Here is a 17,413-nt window from a genome sequence, read left to right on the forward strand (position 1 = left end):
TTCTTCTTCTAAGATTTTTCCTTTAATTATTATTTGTAAATCTTTCCATGTATTATAAGGTTTTATTTTACTTTCTAAAGGTTGTACAAGGTTTTCTAAATTTAAAGGGTTGTTCTTGGTTGATTTTCCTCTTTTTCAATGATCATACAAATTTCTTCTGTTTCAATTTCACTATCATCTATACTATATACACTCGAATTTTCGCTTTCAAAATCTAATTCACTAATGAGTTCTTCTTCTTCACTATCTACCTTATACCCATTTATTAGATTTATTTTTACTTGGGTTTTCTACTTCATTCATTTAATGTTTTTTTTAAGATATGGACATTTAGGTCTTATATGGCCTTCCTGACCACACAAATAGCATTTACACTGCTTTTTTCTTTCTGTGGTTCTTTTTCTTTTTATCCAAAACTTTCTAGGTTTTTTATATCTTGTTTGATATGGTTGTTTTTTATAAAAGGTTCTTGACTTTCTTTTTAAAAATTTATTATAGCTCTTAGGTTTTCTAAACTTATATTCTCTACATCCTATATCTAGGTTTTCTTCTATATGTAATTTTCTACAAAGTTGTTGATTTATATCTTGTTTCTTTATTTGGCTTCTTTTCTCCTATACTTACACATTCTCTTTCTAACCATTTTTTTACAAATTCTATTCTAGCACCTATATAAGGAGAGTTTTTATATTCAGAGGTTAAAAATTCATTCCATAATCTAAGTCCTACCAGTCCTTGTATTTTTAAAATATATTTATTTAAATATTCAGGGGTTCTATCTACTCTAGCAAGGATTGCATATTTCCTAAATTTTTGTTCATATTCTCTTATATAAGAAAGGTTACATAACTTCAATTGTTCTAACTTATGGAGATACATTGTGGGTTCTTTTATATCTTCTTGAGTTGTTCCTAAAAAATATAATTTTATTAAATTTATAAATATAGATATGCTAAAATTATTTCTAACTTCTTGAAAATATCTATTGTTTTCTTGTTCCATGTTTCTAAAGAATTGTAATATGTAACCTTTCTTATATAAGAGAATATGAATAAAAATTTAGGAAATATGTTTTTAGAAAATAATTTATTTTCAGAATAATTTATCATAAAACCGTTTTTTATCAAAAAAAAAAAAAAAAATCATCGAATGTGTTTTTGAACTTGAAAAATAATTTTCTATTTTTAAGAATAAAAAAAAATTTCAAAATAGTTTTGAAATAGGCTCTAAATTTTAAGTGGCTTAGATTTGCTTAAAATTGACCTTAATTTCCCACTTGATTACAAGAAGAATATTAAAATTTTCCTAACTTCATATTAAATACACATTGAAGATGCTAAATTTTTCTTCAAATAATTCAATGAGCAAGGGAAAGAGAATGATCATTCTCTAAATATATTTCTTTATTTAAAAATATGTCATGAAAGATATAAGAGAGGACTTAGATTTTGTTAACACAAGGGTATTTCAACACCACTTGTATCTTTCCTTCTTTACTCTAATATTTGAAAAGGCTAAATTATCGTTATTTGTGCTAAATGAACAATGAACAAATAAAAAGACTTGGTCTTCCCCCTTATCCTTTGATGTTTGTAGCTTTTATTTGCGCTTCTTCCCAAAAACTACCTTTAGATTTTAGGCTTCTTTTAATAAGTTTCCTTGATGGATTTTTTCCCCTTGTTCCAATTGTCAGAGTAAGAGGTAGTCTTATATGCCTTGAAAGCATGATTTTTTATTATTCTCGTGCTACATTTTGACTATATATTCTCGTACTTGCATTAGTATTTTTATGCTTTATGCATTTAGGTGTAGGGTTTTTTTCAAGATGCTTAAAGGTGATTCATTTGGAGGTACTTCTTGTTGGGCTCCCTCATATGTGAGGGAGTGGGCCCCATATGCTTGGGGCCCAAGTCAGTTACATTAAAAAAAAAATCAAGGAAAAGAAAAAAAAACAGAGAGAGAGGAAAAAAATTCATTTGCCCAGATTTCATTAACAAGTCAATCCTACTTCATTTGTGGTCCGATTGAGTTGAAATTTGGAGAAGAGATTTGAAACTCAAGTAGCTACAATCTGAACAATGGAGATTAGATTTTGAGCTCGAGAACTAGTGTTACTGCCCGTGAAAAGTAACGGCATTTTTTTAGTATACTTTCTCCAATTTTTCTGTTTCTTTTGCTAAGAGAGATTGTATAATCCAATGCTATATGTGCACTTGATGTAATTGGCAGCCTCTAAAGATTATTCTAGAGAAGACAAATGTAACCTATTATTGTTGATAGTGGAAGTTTGAATTGGACTAAGTCCCATGATTTTTCTCTTCGCATTGGGGGGTTTTCCACGTAAAAATTCTGGTGTTTGTTGGAATATTGTGAATTCACCCTAATAAGTGGTATCAGAGCCAAATTGATTAGTAGTGGGATCTCTTGTGTGAATTTAATGGAGGAGGTTGGTAGTGGAATGATTAAACTCACAGCTTCCAATTATTCAATTTGACAGACTAGGATGGAGAATATTCTACATTGCAAAGAGTTGTTTGAGCCCATTGAATGCAGGGGTTATAAGCCAGTTACTACAACTGAGGATGAGTGGAAGAAATTAAATAGGAAAACCATTGGACAGATTAGGCAGTGGGTTGATTAGAGTGTCTTCCATTATGTAGCCAAAAAAGTTAATGCATATAGCATTTGGTAGAAATTAGAGTCTTTATGAGATAAAGACTGCACAAAACAAAGTATTTATGATAAGAAGGCTTGTGAATTTAAAGTACAAGGATGGTAATAGTATTGTAGAGAATTTTGGTAATATTCGGGGATTGTTGAATGAGTTGTCTACCATGAAGCTTGAGCTAGATGATGAGGTACAAGCTTTACTTTTGTTGAGTTCCTTACCAAATAGTTGGGGAACTTTAGTGGTATCCTTTAGTAATTCAACCTCAAATGGTGTGATAACTATCAACATGATAAAAGACAACATGTTTAATGAAGAGGTAAGAAGAAAAGAGTTAGGTATTTCCTTTAATACAGAAGCACTTGTTACAGAGAGGTGGGGGAGAAGTAAAAGCAGAAAACCTTCCAATGATTATAACGTGACAAGTCAAGAGGAAAGTTAAAGTCCTGAAAAGAAATGATTGTTTTTACTACGGCAAGCCAGGGTACATTAAGAGAGAGTGCAGAAAATTCAGAAGAGAACAGTTTAAAGGAAAATGTGAAGAACAAAAAGAGGATAAAGACATTGTAGCAGTTGCATCTGATGGTGATTTGATCATTGTTTATGATGATGCGTGTGTAAACCTTGCATGCCAGGATTCCACTTGGGTGGTTGATATAGCAGCGTCGTTTCATATCACTGCATGTAGAGATTTATTCTTTTCCTACACCAGTGATAGTTTTGGTTAGTTTAGGATGGGAAATGAAGCAAAATGTGAAATTGTTGGCATAGGAGATGTAGAGCTAGAAACTAGCATTGGGTGTAGATTGGTTCTGAAAGATGTTAGATATGTTCTTAAAATGCGCTTTAGTTTGATTTTTGTTGGGAAACTTGATTATGAGGGCTACCATAGTCACCTTAGAGAGAGTAAGTGGAAGCTTACTAAGGTTTCTCTTATTTTAGCTAGGGAGAAGAAAAACACTACCCTCTACAAGATAGAAGCGAGACTAGTCAAGGGAGGGGTAAACATTGTTGAGAATGAAGCCTCTACTGAGCTATGGCATAAGCGGTTTTGTCACATGAGTGAAAAGGGACTTCAGGTTCTTGCCAAAAAGAAGCTTCTACCAGTTAAAGGTACGTCATTATTACCTTGTATACATTGTCTGTCTGGAAAGCAAAGTAGAGTTGTATTTCGTAGATTTCCTTCACATAGAAAACCAGATATTCTTAATTTAGTTCACACTGATGTTTGTACTATGCAAAGTAATACTCTTGGTGGTGCACTTTATTATGTGACTTTTATTGATGATCATTCAAGAAAGGTGTGGGCATATGCTTTGAAATCCAAAGACTAGGTACTTGATGTATTCAAATATTTTCATGTGAAGGTTGAGAGGCAAACTAGCAAGCAATTCAAATCTGTCAGAGCAAACAATGGTGGTGAATATAGGGGGCCATTTGAGCAATACTGCAGAAGTCATGGCATCAGGCTTGAGAAGAAGGTTCTTAAGACCCCACAACAAAATGGTGTAGCTAAGAGAATGAATAGAACCATCTGTGATAGAATCAGGTGTATGCTCTCTCATGCAAAATTGCCTAAGTCTTTTCGGGGTGAGGCCATGAGGATGGTCATTGATTTGATTAATTTGTCTCCATTATATCCTTTAGCGGGTGATATTATAGAGGGAGTTTGGACAAGAAAATTTGTTTCCTTTGAGCACTTGAGAGTGTTTGGTTGCAGGGCATTTGTTCATGTTCCTAGAGATGAGCGGTCCAAGCTTGACAACAAGACTAAACAATGTATCTTCGTGGGTTATTCAAATGAAGAGTTTGGGTACAGGTTATGGGATCTAACTACCAAAAAGATATAAGAACCACAGATGTTGTCTTCTTTAAAGATCAAACCATTGAAGACTTGGATCAGGTTAAGAAGCCAAAGCCTTTCAGTGAAGAACAAGTTGATTTGGGTCTAGAGTCTCTCCTAATTCTATGGGACATAATGAACACAAGGAAGTTGTGCAAGAAGAACAGGTTGATACAATTGACAGAAATGATGAGTTTGCAATTGATGATATAGAAGAAAATCCTACAGTTGAGAATGATGGCTTAGAACAGTAGCAAGAACAAGCTATTTCAGAGTTGCCTACTGAAACGCAGTTAAGAAGATCTACTAGAGAGTGTTAACCTTCCAAAAGGTATACTAGTGATGAGTATTTGTTGCTTTCTGATGGGGGAGAGTTAGAAAGTTATTAAGAGGTTCTGTTGCATGATGAGAAAAAAAAAAGTGGTTGAGAGTTATGCATGAAGAGATGAAATCCTTGCATAAGAACAACACTTATGAATTGATGGAGTTGCCTAAGGGTAAGAGAGCATTGAAGAATAAATGGGTACTGAAAAGGAAGCCTGAACCAAACAGATCACTGCCAAGATACAAGGCAAGATTGGTTGTGAAGGGTTTTAGTAAGAAGAAAGGCATTGACTTTGAAGAGATTTTCTCACCCGTGATTAAGATGTCTTCGATCCAAGTTGTGTTAGGCTTGGCTGCCAGTATGAATCTAGAGATTGAACAACTTGATCTGAAGACTTCTTTCCTCCATGGTGACTTAGAGGAGGAAATATATATGGAGCAACCAGAAGGGTTTACAATAAAAGGCAAGGAACACTTAGTGTGTCGATTGATGAAAAGCTTGTATGGTCTTAAGCAAGCACCGAGATAGTGGTACAAGAAGTTTGATTCCTTCATGGTTGAGCATAGGTATGACAGAACTGCTTCTGACCATTGTGTGTTTGTGAAGAAATTCTCTAATGGAGAATTTATTATTCTCTTGCTATATATGGATGACATGTTGATTGTTGGTCGTGATACTAGTAAAATTGATAAACTGAAAAAAAGAGTTGAGCAAGTCCTTTGAAATGAAGGACTTAGGGCCTTCAAGTCAGATTCTTGGTATAAAGATTTCTTGAGATAGGACGAATGAGAAATTGTGGCTATCTCAAGAAAGCTATATTGAGAAGGTTTTAGACAAGTTCAACATGGGCAAGGCAAAACCAGTGAGTTCTCCACTTGGAAGTCATCTAAAGCTAAGTTCCAAACAAAGTCCTGCAAGTGAGAAAGAAAAAGAAGAAATGCGAAAAGTGCTATATGCATCAGCTGTGGGTAGCTTGATGTATGCCATGGTGTGACCGAGGCTTGATATTGCTCATGATGTTGGAGTTGTCAACAGGTTCTTTTCTAATCCTAGCAAAGAACATTGGATTACAGTGAAATGGTCTCAAGTATCTGAGGGGTACTAGTAAGACATGTTTATGTTTTGGGACTAACAAACCTGTGCTTGTAGGTTGCACAAATGCAGATATGGCTGGGGATGTTGATTCCAGAAAGTCTACTTCTGACTATTTGATCACCTTTTCAAGGGAAGTAGTGTCATGGAAATCAAGGTTGCAGAAATGTGTTGCTTTGTCGACCACATAGGCTGAATATATTGCTATCATTGAAGCTAGCAAGGAGTTACTATGGATGAAGAAGTTCCTACAAGAATTAAGTCTATAGCAAGAAAGGTATCTACTCTACTGTGATCGTTAGAGTGCTATTCATCTCAGTAAGAATCCAACTTTTCACTCTAGATCCAAACATATTGATGTGAGATATCATTGGATTCGTGATGCACTAGAGATGAAATTGTTTTGTTTTGAGAAAATCTATATTGATGAGAATGGATCAGATATGATGACAAAACCAATACCTACAGAGAAACTTAATTTTGTAGAAAGCAAGCGGGCTTGGTAGAGCTCCTCACATAGTCAGGAGGGGGAGATTTGTTGGGTTCCCTCGTATGTGAAGGAGTGGTCCCCATATGCTTAGGGCCTAAGTCAATTACATTAAAAAAAATCAAGAAAAAGAAAAAAAAACAGAGAGAAGAGAAAAGAGAGAGGAAAAAACACATCTGCCCAGATTTCATCAACAAGTCGATCCTGGTTCATTTGTGGTCCGATCGAGTTGAAATTATAAGAGAGGTTTGAAACTCGAGTAGTTATAATCTGAACGGTGGATATCAGATTTTGAGCTCAGGAACTAGTGTTACTGCCCGTGAACAGTAATGACGTTTTTTTGGTATACTTTCTCCAATTTTTCTGTTTCTTTTACCAAGAGAGATTGTATAATCCAAGGCTATATGTGCTCTTGATGTACTTGGCAGCCTCTAGAGATTATTCTAGAGAAGACATGTGTAACTCATTATTGTTGATAGTGGCAGTTTGAACTGGACTAGGTCTCATGGTTTTTCCCTTCGCATTGGGGGGGTTTTCCACGTAAAAATTCTGGTGTCTGATTTATTTTTCTGTTACATGAGTTTATTTATTTATTGTTGCTAGTTGCTATTACCTATTTAATTTTGCATAAAGAAAGTGTAGAAAAATTATGGTGTTTGTTGGAATATTATGAATTCACCCTAACACTTCCTTTTGACAGAAGTGAATCAAACTTTTAGCCCTTTTACACATTTATGAAGGTTTAACTTCATATCATATCCCCTTAAAATTTCTAAGGTTTCCTTCAAGTGTTTGATGTTACTACTCCATTTCGCCTTTTACAAGCATGTCCTTGATACTCCCATCTTCACTAGTTGCTTTCAAAACATTTCATGACCATCCTTTAATAAGTGGCCCTATCATTGTTCAATTCAAAGGGCACACCTCAATGGCCCTATCATTCTTCAACTCAAAGGGCACAAACCGAAAACAATAAAGTCCATGGTTAGTGACAAGTGATATTTTCTCCATATTCAAAGGGTACATAGGGATTTTGTAGATTGAGAATGCATCCATAAAGGAGAAAAACTCATCTACTACTATTGAATGTACGACTTGATCTATTCAAGGTAGTGGTAAACAATCTTTGGAGCAGGCTTCAGTTAGATCCATGAAATCACTATATATTTTGTACTTATTTTTCTTTCGAATCATAACCACATGGGATAACAAATGGGGTATTTTACTTCTTTGATGAAACTCCTCAACCTCTTATTTATGATCTGGTGACTCTTTAGGGCAAATTTCTTTATTTTCTACCAAACTGGTTTGCACTTTGGATCGACCTGCTACTTTTACTGCTCAATAATCTTAATGTATAATTCAGTTGTGGGATCCCCAAGTTCAAGTACCTCATATTGTAATACCCAGAAGTATTGGATGTCATACCCATGGGGATTTTGAATCCAACATGTAGAATCAGAAATAAAAGGGAATAAAAAAAAAAAGATGTGATTGGAGTAAGGTGAACTCATAAAAAATAGTTGGAAGTAGTGATATTGATAATTACTTAATTGAAAATTAAACGAGACGAAAGTTTAGTTGAAACTCAAGTCCACTGGCTCACACCCTCTAGAGTACCTAGGCTCTTGAAAATCTCTCTACAGTCAGGTTAAAGGCAAAGGAAGGAAGGAAGGAATGTATTCAATCAACATAAAGTTCATCTAAAATTATCCTTTCAAGAAAAAATTGCTACTGAATTCAAAAGAGGTGTTAATGGCTTAATCAATCATTGATATTAAAAAGCCAAGAGCAACATCAAAATCTTTTAGAACCCTTAAAACTAGTTTTAATCTACAAGAATGTAATCTCTCAAAACATTCATTTGAATCAAAATCTCAAACCTTGGCATTAAAATCCATATTCAAATGGTGCAAAAAATAATACAAAGGGATAATGAGCATAACTTTATGAAACTCTAATGACTACACTATAGCTACTCATAATTGCAAAAATTAACAAGAATATTAGAAAGAAAAATTTAGTAGTATTTGATAAAACTTAATACTTATTACTTAATAATTTAAGTTGACTATAAATTAAATTATTCTTAAAATGTTAATTTAAAATTTATTACTCATTATTTACTTTAAGTATTATGATCATTTCGTAAATTCAACTTAAAATTTATTCTATATCATCAAATTTATACATTTACCTCATTAATAATAATTAATATTTACCTTTATTAATTTTAAATAATAAACTTAATTACTAAATATCCAAAGTTAAAATATTGCATATACGTAAGATAACTACAAAATATTTACAAAAATGAGTCATAGATGTGCAATCATGATTATAAAATATAATCTCGACGGTGTAGGCAAATGCGATAAAGAAATATTTGAGATTAAGAATAAGTTAAACTATTTTGACTTATTATTTAAACTTATTTTGAAGTTATAATATTAAGTTATTTTACCATACATATTTATTTTATTTAATAACTTAAATTAAATTATTAAATCATATTAAATTATTAAATTGATTTACTAAACACCCACTTTATGTGTTAGTAAAATTGGAAGTTTGTTAACCACACCCCATTCCTCCTATGACATATGGTAGCTATCAGATCTCGGTTTTACTGCCTCGGATGAACAATAAGGCCTTGAAGCACGCAACTGATCGTTAGTCCCAAGTTCATTCGAACTAATGTTCAACTCGTTAAGTCGCTTCAGTCTAGCATTGTAGCAGTTGAGGTGGAAGCCAGCTTCATTAATTTTGCTTAGTGTGATATACAAGTTCGTTGAGATAAAAACATCATTGACATTTGCCATTTACAGCAACATTAATTGCTAAGTTTGCAGATTGGGACGCTCTAGTCCACTTAGGCATACCACATAAGTCAAGTTTGCCTATGTAGTATGCCATCAATCAAAAGAAATATGGAGTTTATGCCATCAATGGGTTTAAATCCCTTTATGTTGCAAATTTGCTATGGAGGTGGGGCTTTTCTAAGCTTGTCGATCTATTGTCTTATTCTTGTTCAACCGCTCTTCATCTACTGGTCCTCCTAATATCACCCTGTACCGAGGGGGAATTGATCCTTGTCTATGTGCTTGGAATTCAATCTATAGCTTTGCCATAGAGCTCAAAACTAAGAATTGGGTATTCATTCATCTCAAGTAATTAAGAACCCGTTTGGTAGTGATTTTAGAAAGTATTTCTAATATTTTTAATACCTAAAAATTTTTATCATTCAAGTATTAGAAATACTAAAAAAGTTTCCTAAAATCACTACTAAACATAATCTAAGTCAATTGACATAGTAATGTAAATTTTTGCAGTGCTGGATATATGCCCTTTAATTATGATAATGATAATGACAATGTTTAGTCTAGTCAGATCCAAATGGTGTTCCTTGCATGAGCCTTGGCCATATGAATCTTTTCATGTGCTGTTGTATATGCTCAAGGTTATCCATGTAGGAGCTAGGTGTTTATAATTAAAGGAGTAAAAAAGGGCGAGTTAGGTGTGATGTCTTGGAAACATTTTTCTGGAATTGCAAGAAGGATTATGGAACCAAGAGAGAGTCGTTCCTTGTAGACTCAAAGGATAGACCCTTGCACATCAACGACTCATCGGTGGATTCCTATGTCATGACCTGTTGATAATGTAGGAAGTGATTGAATGGATTCATCGTCCCATAATCCCCATGGTGCATTTTCTAGGAACTGTGGTGCTCAAGATCAAGAGTGCCCTAGTAGAGGTGGCCAAGTCTCGTTAAGGACTCATGTAGCTACGAGGACGCCTCAAGCGGATAGCTTAGAGAAGTGGGATGCTAAAAATGGTTCAGTTCTGAAAACACTTATCTTCACCTAGTAGTTTTGGACCCCTGTTATGACTCATGGAGGACGATTACTACCCTATAGTCACCTTTTAACTAGATTCCATAGGGTATTGAATTGAAAAGGAAGAATTTTATATCTTTTGCTTGGGTTTGAAAATTAAAAAAATTTTAAAACAGCATTGGCATGGAGTTGATCAAAATCCGAATCCGAATCAAAAAATAAATGTAGAAATATTAGTGTGGATTTATAAATGTAAAAATATGAAATTTAGACTCATGTGACAAAATGAAATAATTACAAAATAAATATTGCATTTAGATGTTTAGTACTAAGATATAGAATCGAGACCTATCAAACTTTGAATTTAAATTATTGAAATATATGATGAAATTTAAGTCATTAAACAAATTAAGAACACATAAAAGAGTTTTTCCCTTATATTTACCAAAGGCTTACCTCATCTTAAACTCATCTCCCCAATGTCCATAGGATATCACACAATGAGATCAACCACCAACCTTGGTCATGGGACTTTAACTAGGCAATAACAAGCTATGATTGAAAAGGTGGAACTGGTTGGGGTGTAGGAAGATGATAATTAAATGGCTAACACATCATAAAGTTTCACAACACATATCTAGGAGATGAGTTTTTGTGGAGATGAATGATTCCATATATTTCAAACATTCCTATTCTATGATAGAGACATTAAAAAAAGAAACCCAAATATATAGCAGATGACTCATTCTCAACTAGGTTTTGATTGGGCCTTGCTAGCGAAATAGCATTGTGACAACTACCTAAGAATGAAAGTGACCCACCATGGAAGCATCCATTGAATATACAGGAAAAGGATAGCAAGTGGGAAAATGGATTGAAATGGGAACAAGGCAATAATACCTGGAAAAATATCTAGCTTTGCGTGTTAAGGTTTTCAATATTGTTGCAATGTTTGAATGGTCTGAGTAGAATGGGCAAAGCACACCAAAATGGTAATGATAGAGATGGTCCATTGCCTTTCTAGCCGTTTTTAAGAATTTTTCATTTAAAATAGATTTACTGATTCTAGAAAACACTTTTAATTTAAAAAAAAATGTTTAAAAATGTGAAAAATTAATTGTAACATTAAAACCTCTTTTGTATTGGTTTTTCAAAAAACACTTCATATCTTATTCTTCTAAAAACACTTTTTTTTAAAAAAATAAAAATAAAAATAAAAATACTTTCTCTAAAAACACATCCAATAAAACCACTTCGAAACATGGTCTTAGAAAATTTAAAAAGGGGGCAGCTTTGACCTCTTAAAAAAATTATTGTACATTTCCAGAAAGCAAGAGCAGTAGTTCTTAGTATGGTTTTTTCTCTTTAGGAAAAAACAACAATTTCTTCATAAAATTAAAATAGAAAATTCTATAAAAACCAGACTTATCTTATGATCTTAAAAAAAATATTATATTTGAAAACTTTTAAAATTTGAGAAAGTAAAACCTCCAATATTAAAATTTTTAAGATACTTCTAAAAATATAAAATAAATCCCTACTTTTTGTATAAAACTTTCTATTTTGTGTAAAAAAATTTATTTTTAAAAACAAAACTTAAAAATTACATCTAAACCTCATCTAAGTTTAAACATATTTGTTTCAATTTTATTTTTCAGATTTTTTTATTCATCTTTACCTCTCTTTGTTGTTGTTGTTAAGATCTCATTTGGACCACTTGAAAATTGTCAAATTATGAGTTGAAGGTTCAAAAATTAGTCTTAGCACATGCTAAAAATTTCGACATAGGGTGATTCAATCGAGGTTAAGTCTTCGCCATGCTCATGACTTTTATTTTCACAATAAAAACCATATTAAAAATTTTGTTATGTCTAAAATTATTAATACCGAATAAACAAATGATCAAAAATTTATTTTAAGTGATAAAACATGAACCTTTTACAATCTAATAGTCAAATTAATAAAGTTATGGGCATCCATTATTTTTATAAAAATAAAATTTTGATGAAGTTTATTTTAATTTTCATAAAAATAAAATTTTTATTCATATTCTTATTTTTAAGAAATAATTCAAATATGCATTAATAAATAACGCATTTCTTATTTTAATATTTCAAGCATGTCCTAAATGTTTATTGTTCTCGTTAAATAGCTTAAGAACCATTAAAAATATCACTCTAAAAGAAATTATACTCAGGTATTATAAAATTTTAAGCAAACTATCTTCAATAATATTCAAAAATTAAATTTTTGTGATTATTTTCAATGTTATTAGACATACACAATATTGTTAGTGTCATGGGTTATATAGTTTACGTTAACAATTTTATTTCATTCATCATGGCTTAGGATTTTTCTAGTTGTATGTCTTACTATTGAAAACTTAAGCTTTTGCATGATCAATCAAGACAATACAAGTACATATAGAAAAGTTTGAAAAAAGTTAATTGGATTCAATTATGGCATGAAGTGGATATTAGGCTTCAAATTGCACATAAAATATTTTAAAATTAGTTTTTAAAACCATGCAAGCAATTAAGTGCTTCATAGAGTGCTTGAGAGGTTCTTAGAGCGCTTAAGTAGTTCTTGAAGTGCTCAAGTGCTTGTACCAAAATTACAAATTTTGGAATATTCGTTTTTTCATATCTTTCTTAAATTGATTTTATTTTGGAAAACTCTAGATAATATCCATCAATATCTTGCCTTCCAAATACCATACCAACAAGGTTTTTGTTCTTTGATGCAAACTTTTAAAAACTTGGGTATTAGCCTTCCCACATCCCAAACTAAGTTAAGTGTCTCATTCCTTAGGTTTGTGGAGAGATTTGCATCCCCTCATATAGTCCACTAGATGCACATGCGTTACCACATCATGGGCATGAAAATCGGTGTAGGTATTGAAAGTAAGACTTAGGGATAACATCTGCTTGATAAAACTATGTACTTTTCTTTCAATAATGGATTTGTATTCTATGATTTTTTATCACCTGGTTTTTACATTCACATAGCTTGTAGGAAACTACGTAGGTGGTTTTTTTTTTTTTTTTTTTTTTTTACATAAAAATTAGTAATGTAATTATTTCTTCCTTTTAGTTCCTAATATTAAAAAGGAATGAAAATAAATTAATTTAGGCTTAGAATTAAGTAAACACCTTAGCCACCCTTGTCATAACCGACATCTCTAAACTTTCACACATAATTATGGTTTACTTTTCAACAAGTAATTGGCAATATCATTAAATATCATCTAATTTCTAGCTCTTCTAGCTCAAGTAACCGCCTTGTGAGAGAATAGTTTGAAAAGTTGGGATTAGATGGTTCACATTCAAAAACCTGTTTGGACTTCGACCAACACATAATTTCTGGTGTTTATTTTAAATTTTATTTTTCTTTAATATCTGAATTTATGGCTCATGAAACAAAAACAGTGGAAATATGTTGCCGAATCTCTTGTTTGTTTTTAGACTTTCGTGGAATTATTGTAGATTTATATTTTGTTGAAATTAATTAATTTTTATGCTATTGATTTTTTAAGTAACAATTATAAGAAAGTTATAATTTTAATTTCGTTTCAGAATAAGAGAGAAAAAGGTAAGAAAAAAAAAAAATTGAATCTATCTTGGTTGTATTTGGTTTTTCATAGGGATAATTTTATCAATTTATTATGAATTCATTTTTCAATTAAATTGTACAAGATTGAAGTAGTCTGATTCAATTTTTAATTTAAAACTATAATAAATTTTCAAAAGTAAAATTTATTAGATTTATGTTGATTGATATTCATCCAAAAAGTAAGTAGAATAAATTGAGTGTTTGTTTCTTTTAGAACTTTAACAAATGTAAACTAAGATGGATGCAAAAAACATTTTAAATAATTATATAAAAGAACAATAAAAGAACATTTCGCTTATAAAGCAAATAAAGAGTGAAAGAGATATTGTAAACTCAATATTTTATAATGGTTCAAGTCAATCCCGACTAACATCCACTCTCCTCAAGATCTAACTACTTAAAAGGTTCCACTATCAACAAGGTTTTTCAGGGTAAAACCTCCAAATTGTTACACTTAGATTATGGTTTCCATGAACCTTTTACAATTTCCTTCAAGAGATACTTCACTCTTGAAAATCCTTCAAGTTAGAGATATCTCACACTTGAAAATCTCTAAGTAATACCTCACATTTAGATTTTTCCTCACAAAGATACAATCAATTTGTTAAAACAAATTCCTAATTTACAATTTAACTCAAGGAATACAAATGAAACTAGGATTGAGATGCACTAGATGGAAATGCAAGTTTATAAGATGTACTCAAAAACTCACTTCCAATAAAATGTTAATAAATGTTGGGTTGTTGAAAGAACATAAATAAGAGTTAACAGTGTTAGGATAAAGCTCTTAAAAGAGAGACATGATGTGACAAAGTTAGACTTGACCTTCCACTTACTATCCATTTTTGCATTGATATTGACTTAAATATTTAGACTAGCTCATATCACTTGCATTATACAAAACTTGGGTGCACTAGGAGTTGAAGAGAAGATACAAGTCATGGGTTCCTTGCATGATAAGGAGTGGTTCATAGTCAGTTCATAGATTTGAGTAATCTCCTAGAGGTTGTAGTGTGCACTACCTTCTAATTAGAGGGATGACTTGTCTTGGTCATCAGGGTGGGTTTCCCATGGTGAATGCAATAATGTGTATATTTACACATTGGACAGGATCTATGGTGAATCATAACATTAGGTTATTAGATTATTATGATTAACTAGGTTACAATATTGTATGGACTCTCAACCTTGAGAGCATATTGAGCTTGTGTTGAAATCAATAAGAGACTTTGGCCTATGAGTGAGACCTTAATATTATCATATATCCTTATAGATTTGGTCATTGTTGACGGAGATTGGTGGCAACAAGTATTCTCTATAGAGGCACCATGATATCTCATGGGATTGAGATAACGTATCCCCTTAGGTGATCTAAAGGACATGTGATTATGAAATCTATGTTGTAACAATTCTTTTAGTGAAATTTGACATATGTTTCTTAGAGTTACAAAACGTTAGTTGATCACATAATAGGAGAATCTATAACTCAAGGATAGGAGAAGTATGTTAGGAACACTGAATTACTCTATTCTTATGCCCTGGATCACGTAGGGTGCATGTAAATCTATCTTAGGCTCTCTAAATTTATTGTAACGGATAAACAGGTATTCAAAAACAATATAAATACCATAGAAAATATAGATTTTGAGAATAATGTCATATACCATTGATCCAGATGTTCCCAAATTGATTCCAATTGACGTAGATTACTCCAAAGTTGTAAAGTATCTTGTAACACCATGATCTTCTGCACAATAACTCTTTCTAATGTCTAGGCACTAAGATGAAGGAGATATCAAGGGTGGAGGATAGGGTTTTCTCTCTAAACTAAAGGGGAGAATGAAAAGACATGGAAACCCTAACCCCTAAAGGGGTATTTATAGACTTCTTACTAGGCTTATGTGACTTGAGCCCACCATGGGCTTGAGTCACTTAATCTAGCCCCAAAAGTTTATTTATTGATTAATTAACCATAAAAGGACCCTAATTAATCAATTAGCCTAGTCTAGAGATACCACTCACTTATCCCTATGCAACCTTACATAATTACTAAAATGTCTTTATACACAAAAGTAAACTAAAAACTCATCCAACCCTCATAAACCATACCACCAAGGAATATGAGCTCATAGTGAGGACCATTAGGACCCATAGGAGTATTGTCTCCCTTATAATCAAATTCTAAAATTGACTCAACATCCCACTATAGAGAATCAATTGCATTTCAGTACCCTATGTATATTACAACAAGACACCAAGTGCTCGGTTCTATGGCATACTATCCACTACATGCACACTCCCTATGAACTAGTATTCGTAATCTAACAAGGTAGTGTTATCACCTATCAAGATTACCTCTCCAATCCTTGAGTTACAAATCCTACTTATTATGTAATCAAATGACATACTCTAGATCCAAGGAGTATATGTCTAATTCCATTAAAAGAATTATTATAACCACAAATTTCAGATTACATGTCCTTTGGATCTCCCAAGGGGGTGACATACTGTCTCAATCTCATGAGATATCATAGTCCCTATATTAAGGATACTGTTGCCACTAGCCTCCATCAACAATGACCCAATCCATAGGAATTATATGACCACTTTAGGGTATCACCCATAGGTCAAAGTCTCATGTTGATTTCAATACAGGTTCAATATCTTCTCAAGGTTGAGAATCCATGCAGTATAGTAGCTTAGTGAATCATGACATTTGATAGTCTTGCATCATGATTCACCATAGGTCCTATCCAATGTGCATCACATACATTAGTGCATTCACCATGGGAAACCCATCCTGATAATCAAGATAAGTCATCCCTCCAATAAGGAGGTGGTGCACTATAGTCTTTATTGGATTGCCCAAATCCGTGAACCAACTGTGGACAACTTATCTACTTACAAGTAACCTATGACTTGTATCTTCTATGCACGTAACTTTTAATGCACTCAAGTCATGTACAATGAAAGAGACATGGGTTGAATGCTCAAATCAATTGTAATACACCAAAATGATAGCAAGGGGATAGTTAAGTATAACTTTGTTACATCATGTCTTACTTTTAGGGGTTCAATCTCAACAAGGTAATCTTAATGAGTTGGTAGCACTACCCTATTAGATAATGGACACCAATTCATGAGAAGTTTGCATGTAATTAATAGTAGGTCACAGATCAAGCTTTAGCTTGTTGTAATTTTATAGGATACTATAGTACAATTGACTCTCTTCAGTGGAGTATTGACTCAACTTCAAAATTGGATTATGAGGGGGTCAGTATTTTCTTATGGATCCTAGTGGTTTTTTCTTGAGCTCTCAGTTCATGGTAGCACACTTTATTTGAGGAATTTAAGTTTTTAATTCATAAGTGTGCATAAGTATGTTTTGGTAAAAATGTAAGATTTCACTAGATTTTAAGTACAATTTTTTTCTAGATTGGTGACTTGGACTAATTAATTAATTAGAACTCATTAGCACTAATTAATTAATTAGGACCTAAGTATGCTAGACTAGGTGGCCCAAGCCTAATTGGGTTTAAGTGACTTAAGC

This window comes from Vitis riparia, chromosome 10 (genome assembly GCF_004353265.1).
Source record: "Vitis riparia cultivar Riparia Gloire de Montpellier isolate 1030 chromosome 10, EGFV_Vit.rip_1.0, whole genome shotgun sequence".
Classification (NCBI taxonomy): Eukaryota; Viridiplantae; Streptophyta; class Magnoliopsida; order Vitales; family Vitaceae; genus Vitis; species Vitis riparia.